Source organism: Neophocaena asiaeorientalis, unplaced genomic scaffold, assembly GCF_003031525.2.
Source record: "Neophocaena asiaeorientalis asiaeorientalis breed wild unplaced genomic scaffold, Neophocaena_asiaeorientalis_V1.1 scaffold4, whole genome shotgun sequence".
NCBI lineage: Eukaryota > Metazoa > Chordata > Mammalia > Artiodactyla > Phocoenidae > Neophocaena > Neophocaena asiaeorientalis.
The window spans coordinates 1,942,253-1,953,028 of NW_020173682.1; the positions used below are offsets into that span (position 1 = coordinate 1,942,253).

The following is a 10,776-nucleotide window of genomic DNA, read 5'->3' on the forward strand; positions in this document are numbered from 1 at the left end:
GACCTAGTTGAGTACATGGGGCATTTAATAGCAATCTAAGAAAGGCCATATATTAACAGTAAGATTAGACTAGCCTTACAGTAAAAGCTACTCCAGATCCAGTTTGAAATGCTTAACAATAAGCCTCAAAAGAATCAAGATGATCTGAAATTAACTGCCTCTGAGGACAATATCCAACAGTCCTTAAAAGATTACAGTAAACTCCAACACTCAAAAATGTAAAACCTACAATGTTAGGCTCCTCATAAAAAATTACTACAATGCTAAGAAACATGATAATGTCTTATAGCAATTAAATAAATTAAATTCATAATTAAGAACCTTCCCACAAAGAAAACTCCAGGCCCAGGTGGCTCCACTGATGAAATTCTATCATTTATAGAAGAACTGATACTTGTTCTTCACAAACTGTTACAGAAAATATAAGGCTATGTATAAATATAAAAACCATACAAATACGTTATGAGGAAACTACAAAAGTCACCTACAAAGATAAATGCAAAAATAATTAACAATATTTTAACAAGTGGGATGTAGCATAACATAAAACTGATGGTATATCATGACAAGTAGGATTTATCCCAGGAATGCAATACTGACTTAACATTCAAAAAAGGAATTGATATGATCACCATATTATCAGAATACAAAGGAAATGATATAATCATGTCAAAAGATGCAAAAAAAAAAAAAAAAGCATTTGACAAAACTCAAAACCTGTTTATAATACAAATTCTCAGAAAACGAAATAAAAGGAAATTTCCTCAACTTGATAAAAGGCATCTATGAAAAATATACGACTAACATCTACAAAATGATAAATGACTGAATGTTCTCCCCTAAGATCTGGAAGAAGGCAAGGATGTCCACTGTCACACGTTTTATTCAACATTGTAAAGAACGTCCTAGACAATGCAATAAGGCAAGAAAAAAAGTCACACTGGTTGGAAGGGAAAAGTAAAACTCTTTTTTTCTCAGGTAATATAACTGTACATGTTAAAAAATCCTAAAAAATCAATATTAAAGTTACCAGAACTAATAAGTAAATACAGCAAAGTCACAGGATACTAGGTTAATAAGAAAAAATAAGTGTAAGACTAGTATACTAAATATTACAAAATATAGCTGATAAAAATTAAAGAAGACCTAAATAAGTGAAGAGAGATACCATGTTCATGGATTGGAAGACTCTCTTTTATGAAGATATCAGTTCTTCCAAAACCAATGAGTGAAATTCCAATCTACATATCTTTTTTTTTTTGTAGAAATTGGCAAGCTGATTCTGAAATTTACACAGAAGTGTAAATGAGAGTGTAGCCAAAATAATCTTGAAAAAGAAAATCAGAAGTTTGAGAACTTACGTTGCCTGAATTCAATACATATTATAAAGCTATAATAACCAGTTTTATATGCACTTAGGAAAAAAAAGGACCTCTACCTCAGACTACACACAAAAAGTAACTTTAACTGGGTCATAAACCTAAATGTAAAAGCTCAAATTATAAAACTTCTAGAAGAAAACAGGGAAAAAAATGGGGTAAACAAAGATTTCTTAGGACACAAAAAAAAGTGTCCCATAAAAAAAATAAAAAGATAAGTAACTTCTGCACTTTGATGAACACAGTTAAGGAAATGAAAAGACAAGTTACAGATTTGGACAAAATATTTGTCATACATATTTCTGACAAACAACTTGAATCCAGAAAACTTAAACAACTCTTAAAACTAAATGATAATAGCACAAACACACCAAATAAAAACTGGGAAAGAAATGTCATCACGAAAAACATAGAATGGATAATAAGCACATGAAGAAAATACTCAACATTATTAGTCACCAGGGAAATGCAAATTAAAATCACAATACCACTGTATGCTCGCAAAAGCGGCTAATATCTAAAATACTGACAACAGCAATTGTTGGTAGGGATGTGAAACAACTGAAACACTTAAACATTGATTGTGTGACTGTAAAATGGTATGAACATTATGGAAAACAGTTGGCATTTTCTCATAAAGTTAAAGAAATTTGCCATATGATACAGCAATTCTACTCCCAGGTATATATCCACAAGAAGTAAAAACAAAGTCCACACAAAAACTTGTACATGAATATTCATAGCAACTTTTTTATAACAGTCAAAAACTGGAAACAATCTAAATGTCAAACATCGTGTGAATGGATATACATTTTGTAGTATGAAATATTCCACTGTACAGAATATCACTGAACAATAATGAAGAGCCAACTACTTATAGATAACAACAATGTGGGTAAATGCAAAAAAACATTACACTAAACAAGAGAAGTCATACTCAAAAAAATTACACTCAAGATTCTATTTAGGATATGACTAGAATTGGAAAATTTAATCTGTAATGACTGAAAGCAGATCAACAGTTGCCTGGGGTTGGGGTCAGAGACTGAGTAAAACGAGGCATTAAGGAACATTTTAGGGTGTTCGTTAATGGATAGATGTTTTAAGTCTCGATTGTGGTTACACAGTATATATTGGTCAAAACTCAAACTACACACTTACAATGAGGGCAGTTTATTGTATGTAAATTACGGCTTCATGAGAAATTTGTGTGTAAAATTTTTTACGACATGAAATTGGGAGAAAAACACAATTTCATATTATTTTAAAAATAACAAAATTGTTAAACACTTCTGCTGAGTTCATCACAGGTAAAACGGTACCTTTAACTTTGATGGGCTTCAACAAGAAGCATTCAACAAGTAATATCCAATCACTTTTTTTACTCTCTTTTTTTCACTCCTGCTATATATATATTACACATGAGTAATGCTTAAAAATAAAGAATTAAGTAAAGTTTAATATCATTACAGAACAAAGAATTTAGAAGTCAAGCATATTCTTACATTTCAATTCTTTCGCTCAGAGACCAAAATATTGATCGTCTTTTTCTAAAGCTAGAAATTTTTAAAAAGGCAAAAAATAACATGCTATCTTCTGACAGAATAAAAAATGTTAATTTAATTCCCTTCTCCTAAACTTTTTCATTTATATATGACTTATCTTCAAATGAAGACACCAGAAACCAGTATCTTACAGTATTCAATTTTATTTTCCTTGCTATATATAGACGTATTAAAACAATATTGTTACTCACTTCAATTGTCTTGGCCAGTAACTGTGTGTGAGGAAAATTATACTTGTATACTTCATTAGCGACAGTGTTTATATCAATGGCAGCCACCACTTGTGCAGGTATACAGCTTTCTGTAATGATAAGTGGAATAACTTAAAAGGTAAAGTCCTTAACAACAATTTGTTCATCATAGAGAGAAGCCAAAAAAACAGAATTTTGTAGTACATTTCCTCACTTCCTCAATTATCTGGTCAGATCTCAGGTTGTCAGTGGACAACAAAGCCAGGAGGAGCTAGGCGCGAAGTAGAATATTTATGTGCCTCTGGTTCATCTCTCTCAACAGCATTCTCATGCTAAAAATAAGATTTAAATATTTTAGTCATTATCTCATATTTTCTTTCCTTCCTCCATTAAGATACACATTTATGAGTCGAATGGAAAGTTTTCCTAAATTAAAACAAACCAAAAACAGAAAAGTGAAGGACAGTAAGTTCCCTACATACCAACGAGTTCCATTCTGAGAGCACTTTCATAAGTCCAATTTGTTCGTAAGTCCAGCAAAGTTAGCCTAAGTACCCAACTAGCACAATCGGCTGTATAGTACTGTACTGTGATAGGTACTGTACTATAATACTTTTCACACAAATAATACATAACAAACAAACAAGTGCAAAAACTAAAGAAAACATTTTTAATCTTACAGTACAGTTTCCATTGTTGTTGCTTGGTGCCTCTTGGCAGTACCAGCTACATCACTGCTGCTTTTACACTTGCTTCAGGACATCCTCAGCTTGAAATAAAGATACTGTACTACTGTACTCTATACAGTCCTGTACAGTAAAGCACACATAAGCAGAACCACTTGTAGAGGATGCACGTGTGTGACAATGTAAGCCAGACACGTGAACTAACTTATGGGATTCGACATGAGAACACACGTTCACATCTTTGGAAGTTCGCACCTTGAAGGTTCGTATGTAGGGGACTTACTATATATTCTTAAAAGCCACAACACTGGGCTTCCCTGGTGGCGCAGTGGTTGAGAGTCCGCCTGTGGCGCAGTGGTTGGGAGTCCGCCTGCCGATGCAGGGGACGGGCTCATGCCCCGGTCTGGGAAGATCCCACGTGCCGCGGAGCGGCTGGGCCCATGAGCCGTGGCTGCTGAGCCTGCGCGTCCGGAGCCTGGGCTCCTCAACAGGAGAGGCCACAACAGTGAGAGGTCCGCGTACCGCAAAAAAAAAATAAAAAAATAAAAAAGCCCCATCACTTGGAAATTTATAAATAAATTAACTAACATTTGTTCTTCAACTTCTAACGTGAACACAATGCTGCTTCCCAATACCACTGAAAATGCTTTTAGGTAAGTTTTGGTAAGTTTCAGGTAAGGTTGTTTTGTTTTGTTTTCAAATAGCTTTATTGACATGCAACTCACATATCACAAAATTCACCTGTTGAAAGTTTAGGTAAGTTTTTAAAGGAGATGAAAAATTAATTGGTGTCCAAACGTAAAAAGCTCACAGACTAAAAATTAAATATTTTGACAGAGAGAAGGTGAGAAGAGCAAGAGAAATAATTACAAGGGCATGTCTTCCTTCACTGCCCATCTGTCTTGCTGCTAAAGAAAGGTATTTTTTCATAACGCTTTCAGATTCAGAAAATTTTGTCATAGTCTTTAAATGGCAGTCAAAATTTCAACCATGTAAACGTAGCTGCTGTTATATTTTGCAATTATCACCCTCTTTGCACTTCTTCCCCAAACACATACAAACCCAATTATGTGTAAACCCTGTCCCAAATCAGTAGAAAATGTGAAGAGTTTTTAAAATAGAAGTATTTGAGACCTCTTAGGAAAATCATCAGAGAAAATGTTACAAAATTACATAGTAACTCCAAATAGCTATTTCTTTAATAACCACTTCTGTTCATAGTTAAATTAGGCAGCCCAAATATCAAAAAATGAAAAAGAAAAATATTAGGATGTGAGGAGCTAGGCTTCATGCAGCAGGCACCTGGAAATAAAACCCAGATCTCAGAAGATGGGGCAAGGAGGGAAGCTCACACACATTCAGGAAACAATCACAACCCTACACTGAGGCCTACAAAAGATAATGCCAGAGAGAAAACAGGGGACGAATGTGTCTAAGTAAATATTTACTTCATGTATACTACTAGCTAGGCTCGAGACCCTGGGCTAGGATCAGTTATCTTCTGGGTACCCTGCTGCCTTGTATGTAGGTCACTGGAACTGCAAGGTCCAGTTAGTAATATCATAGGCAGCTGCCCCTAAGTGAGTTTAAATTCAATAACTAGTTTACTTGCCTTTGTATAAAGTCAATTTAAGTTCTAAATTATATCTCTGTCAAAGGCATCAGAGGGAGCTTGAAACATAAATCAAGGTTTTTAAACAAACTACAAAAAATTAGTATATAAGGATCAATTTGCAAAATCACAAACCTTATAATCCAGGTCAAGAACTATACAACTACTAATCATTGTAAGAGCGCTCAGAATTAAATAACTTCACTGAGCTATTCTACTGTTCTGCTAAGTAAGACATGCTGCAATTAGCATCGTGCTTGTCTTTCTGTTATATATACAGCAAGCTGGGATTGCCTGGAGTTGGCTGATGTGATTTTTCTCCTTTTTCAGGATGACTGAAAATCCACAGGGATGTGCCAGATCTCTACTATAGTCAATAATTAATTTTATGTTCTCGTATTAAGTGCCTGGAAGACATAAAAACTGATAAAACTCAACTGCCAAATGAGTGTTTTATGTGGTGATGAAAGAACTGATGAACCGAAAATTCTTTCTCAGGAAACAATAGATTTTTAAAGTCAATAAACAAGTGCACTGTTTGCACATATTTTAGACTGTTATAAAATAGGATCTACCACATGACCTAATAAGTTATTTCCATGACGAAAAATAAACGTACTAAGCCCTTACTGACACTAATTCAACCTGCCTTTTCAAAACAGATTGTTTTGGGGTATGAGTGTGTAACCAAGGAAAAAGTTGAACTTATAAATAACACTCTTAAAATCAAGCCTTTCAATGCTATCAAAATCTTAAATTGAGCTCCAAAGACAAGTTGCTTTGATATTTCTTACTGTACACTTTAAATCTATAGCCTCCAAAAATCTTTGTTAAGCTGTACACACAGATTTTGAAAATGTCTAACTAAAAATAACCAAAAAAATATAATTCAACAGATTTTTGCCTAAGTGAGCTCTGTCACTTAACTGATCCAGGAGTGGTAATTCTCAAAGGGGAGAGAGAATTGGGGAAATGGGATCCATAGGATCTTCTGGGGAAGTAGAAGGAGAGGATGGGTTTTCAACACTTTGATCTATTGCTTTACCTGGATTTTATTCATGGTATTTCAGTTATTATTCTGGACTGCATATTTATCAACAAGAAGCATAGATACTAAGACATTCCAGTTAGAGAAATGCAACACTGGGGGCTTCCCTGGCGGTGCAGTGGTTGAGAATCTGCCTACCAATGCAGGGGGCACGGGTTCGAGCCCTGGTCTGGGAAGATCCCACAGGCTGAGGAGCAACTAGGCCCGTGAGCCACAACTACTGAGCCTGCACGTCTGGAGCCTGTGCTCCGCAACAGGAGAGGCCGCGATAGTGAAAGGCCCACACACCGCAATGAAGAGTGGCCCCCGCTTGCCTCAACTAGAGAAAGCCCTCACACAGAAACGAAGACCCAACACAGCCATAAATAAATAAATAAATAAATAAAAATTTTAAAAAATAGAAAAAAGAAATGCAACATAAATGATTTTAAAGGATCGTCAGATCAGATCTACAAGGAAAGTTTAAAGGGTATCACACTCCCATTTATATGAGCTCTAAACTAAAATTTAGCAGATTTAATTATGTCAAGAGAGACTTCTAGGTGAAATGCTAGAAATGTCACGGAAAATGGAGATTGGTTCAAGACGGCGTAGGAGAAGAATGTGCGCTCACCCCCTCTTGCAAGAGCACTGGAATCACAACTAACAGCTGAGCAATCATTGACAGGAAGACACTGGAATCACCAGAAAAGATACCCCACATCCACAGACAAAGGAGAAACCACAATGAGACGGTAGGAGGGGCGCAACCACAGTAAAATGAAATCGCATAACCACTGGGTGGACGACTCACAAACTGCAGAACAATTACACCACAGAAGTCCACCCACTGGAGTGAAGGTTCTGAGCCCCACGTCAGGCTTCCCAACCTGGGGGTCTGGCAACGGGAGGAGCAATTCCCAGAGAATCAGACTTTGAAGGCTAGCGGGATTTGACTGCAGGACTTCAACAGGACTGGGGGAAACAGAGACTCCACTCTTGGAGGGCACACACAAAGTAATGTGTGCACCAGGACACAGGGGGAAGAAGTAGTGACCCGATAGGAAACTAAACCAGACCTACCTGCTAGTGTTAGAGGGTCTCCTGCAGCGGCAGGGGTGCCTGTGGCTCACCGTGGGGACAAGTACTACTCTGGGAAGTACTCCTTGGTGTGAGCCCCCCCAGAGTCCACCATTTGCCCCACGAAAGAGCCAGGTAGGCTCCAGTGCTGGGCCGCCTCAGGCCAAACCACCAACAGGTAGGGAACCCAGCCCCACCCAGCCCCACCCATCAACAGACAAGCATATTAAAGTTTTACTGAGCTCTGCCCACCAGAGCAACACCCAGCTCTACCCACCACCAGTCCCTCCCATCAGGAAGCTTTCACAAGCCTCTTAGATAGCCTCATCCACCAGAAGGCAGAGAGCAGAAGCAAGAAGAACTACAATTCTTCAGCCTGTGGAATGAAAACCACAGTCACAGAAAGATAGACAAAATGAAAAGGCACAGGGCTATGTACCAGATGAATGACCAAGATAAAACCCCAGAAAAACAACAAAATGAAGTGGAGATAGGCAGCCTTCCAGAAAAAGAATTGAGAATAATGATAGTGACGATGATCCAGGACCTCAGAAAAAGAATAGAGGCAAAGATTGAGAAGATGCAAGAAATGTTTAACAAAGACCTAGAAGAATTAAAGAACAAACAAACAGAGATGAACAATACAGTAACTGAAATGAAAGCTACACTAGAAGGGATCAATAGCAGAATAATTGAGGCAGGGACCTCCCTGGTGGCACAGTGGTTAAGAATCCACCTGCCAATGCAGGGGACACAGGTTCAAGTCCTGCTCCGGGAAGATCCCACATGCCACAGAGCAACGAAGCTCATGCACCACAACTACTGAGCCTGTGCTCTAGAGCCTGCGAGCCACAACTACTGAGCCCGTGTGCCATGACTACTGAAGCCCGTGCACTTAGAGCCAATACTCCACAACAAGAGAAGCCACCTCAATGAGAAGCCTGCGCACCGCAATGAAGAGTAGGTAGCCCCCGTTCGCCGCAACTAGAGAAAGCCCACGTGCAGCAACAAAGACCCAACATACCCAAAAATAAATAAATAAATGTTAAAAATTTTAAAAAAAGAATAACTGAGGCAGAAGAATGGATAAGTGACCTGGAAGACAGAATGGTGGAATTCACTGCTACAGAACAGAATAAAGAAAAAAGAATGAAAAGAATTGAAGACAGCCTAAGAGACCTCTGGGACAACATTAAGCTCACCAACATTTGCATTATAGGGGTCCCAGAAGAAGAGAGAGAAAAAGGACCCGAGAAAATATTTGAAGAGATTATAGTCAAAAACTTCCCTAACATGGGAAAGGAAATAGCCACCCAAGTCCAGGAAGTGCAGAGAGTCCCAGGCAGGATAAACCCGAAGAGAAACACCGAGACACGTAGCAATCAAATTGACAAAAATTAAAGACAAAGAAAAATTACTGAAAGCAACAAAGGAAAAATGACAAATAACATACAGGGGAACTCCCATAAGGTTAACAGCTGATTTCTCAGCAGAAACTCTACAAGCCAGAAGGGAGTGGCATGATATATTTAAAGTGATGGAAGGGAAGAACCTACAACCAAGATTACTCTACCTGGCAAGGATCTCATTCAGATTCCATGGAGAAATCAAAAGCTTTACAGACAAGCAAAAGCTAACAGAATTCAGCACCACCAAACCAGCTTTACAGCAAACGCTAAAGGAACTTCTGTAAGTGGGGAAACACAAGGGAAGAAAACGACCTACAAAAACAAACCCAAAACAATTAATAAAATGGTAATAGGAACATATATATTGATAATTACCTGAAATGTGAATGGATTAAATATTCCAACCAAAAGACACAGGTTCGCTGAGTGGATACAAAAACAAAACCCATATATATGTTGTCTACAAGGACCCACTTCAGACCTAGGGACACATACAGACTGAAAGTGAGGGGACGGAAAAAGATATTCCATGCAAATGGAAATTAAAAGAAAGCTGGAGTAGCAATCCTCATCAGATAAAATAGACTTTAAAATAAAGAATGTTACAAGAGACAACGAAGGACACTACATAATGATCAAGAGATCAATCCAAGAAGAAGATATATAACAATTATAAATATATATGCACCCAACATAGAAGTGCCTCAATACATAAGGCAAATGCTAATAGCCATAAAAGAGGAAATCAACAGTAACACAATAATAGTGGAGGACTTTAACACCTCACTTACACCAATGGACAGATCATCCAGACAAAAAATTAATAAGGAAACACAAGCTTTAAATGATACAATAGACCAAACAGATTTAATTGATATTTATAGGACATTCCATCTAAAAACAGCAATATTACACTTTCTTCTCAAGTGCACACGGAACATTCTCCAGGATAGATCACATCTTGGGTCACAAATCAAGCCTTGGTAAATTTAAGAAAATTGAAATCATATCATGCATCTTTTCCAACAACAGTGCTATGAGATTAGAAATAAATTACAGGTGAAAAACATAAAAAACATGAACACATGGAGGCTAAACAATATGTTACTAAATAACCAAGAGATCACGGAAGAAATCAAAGAGGAAATCAAAAAATACCTAGAGACAAATGACAATGAAAACATGACAATCCAAAACCTATGGGATGCAACAAAAGCAGTTCTATGAGGGAAATTTATAGCAATACAATCCTACCTTAAGAAATAAGAAACATCTCAAAAAACAACCTAAACTTACACCTAAAGCAACTAGAAAAAGAACACCCCACACACACAAAGTTAGCAGAAGGAAAGAAATCATACAGATCAGATCAGAAATAAATGAAAAAGAAATGAAGGAAATGATAGCAAAGAATAAATTACCTAGGAATAAACTTACCTAAGGAGGTAAAAGACCTGTACTCAGAATACTGTAAGACACTGATGAAAGAAATCAATGATGATATAAACAGATGGAGAGACATACCATGTTCTTCGACTGGAAAAATCAATAATGTGCAAATGACTATCCTACCCAAAGCAATCTACAGATTCAATGCAATCCCTATCAAATTACCAATAGCATTATTTTACAGAACTGGAACAAACTCACGCACCTATCGTCATCCAATCTATGAGAAAGGAGGCAAGGATATACAATGGAGAAAAGACAGTCTCTTCATTAAGCGGTGCTGTGAAAACTGGACAACTACATGTCAAAGAATGAAATTAGAACACTCCCTAACACTATACACAAAAATAAACTCAAAATGGATTAAAGACCTAAATG

At 37.1% G+C, this 10,776-nt stretch overlaps 1 protein-coding gene across 3 annotated transcripts in view; it reads right to left on the reverse strand.

The window, feature by feature from the left end:
- The window catches only part of TRDMT1 (tRNA aspartic acid methyltransferase 1), a 45,017-nt gene that overhangs the window by 23,617 nt on the left and 10,624 nt on the right, over positions 1-10,776 (reverse strand). The window contains exons 1-2 of one of the 3 annotated variants that reach the window (XM_024750085.1): positions 3,350-3,467; positions 3,136-3,245 (exon numbers count right to left, since the gene is read on the reverse strand). The gene's annotated coding sequence lies outside the window, so the exon portion shown is untranslated. Of the gene's footprint in view, positions 1-3,135; positions 3,246-3,349; positions 3,468-10,776 lie in introns of those variants that run through there. The other 2 variants (XM_024750086.1, XM_024750087.1) reach the window with 2 other exon arrangements.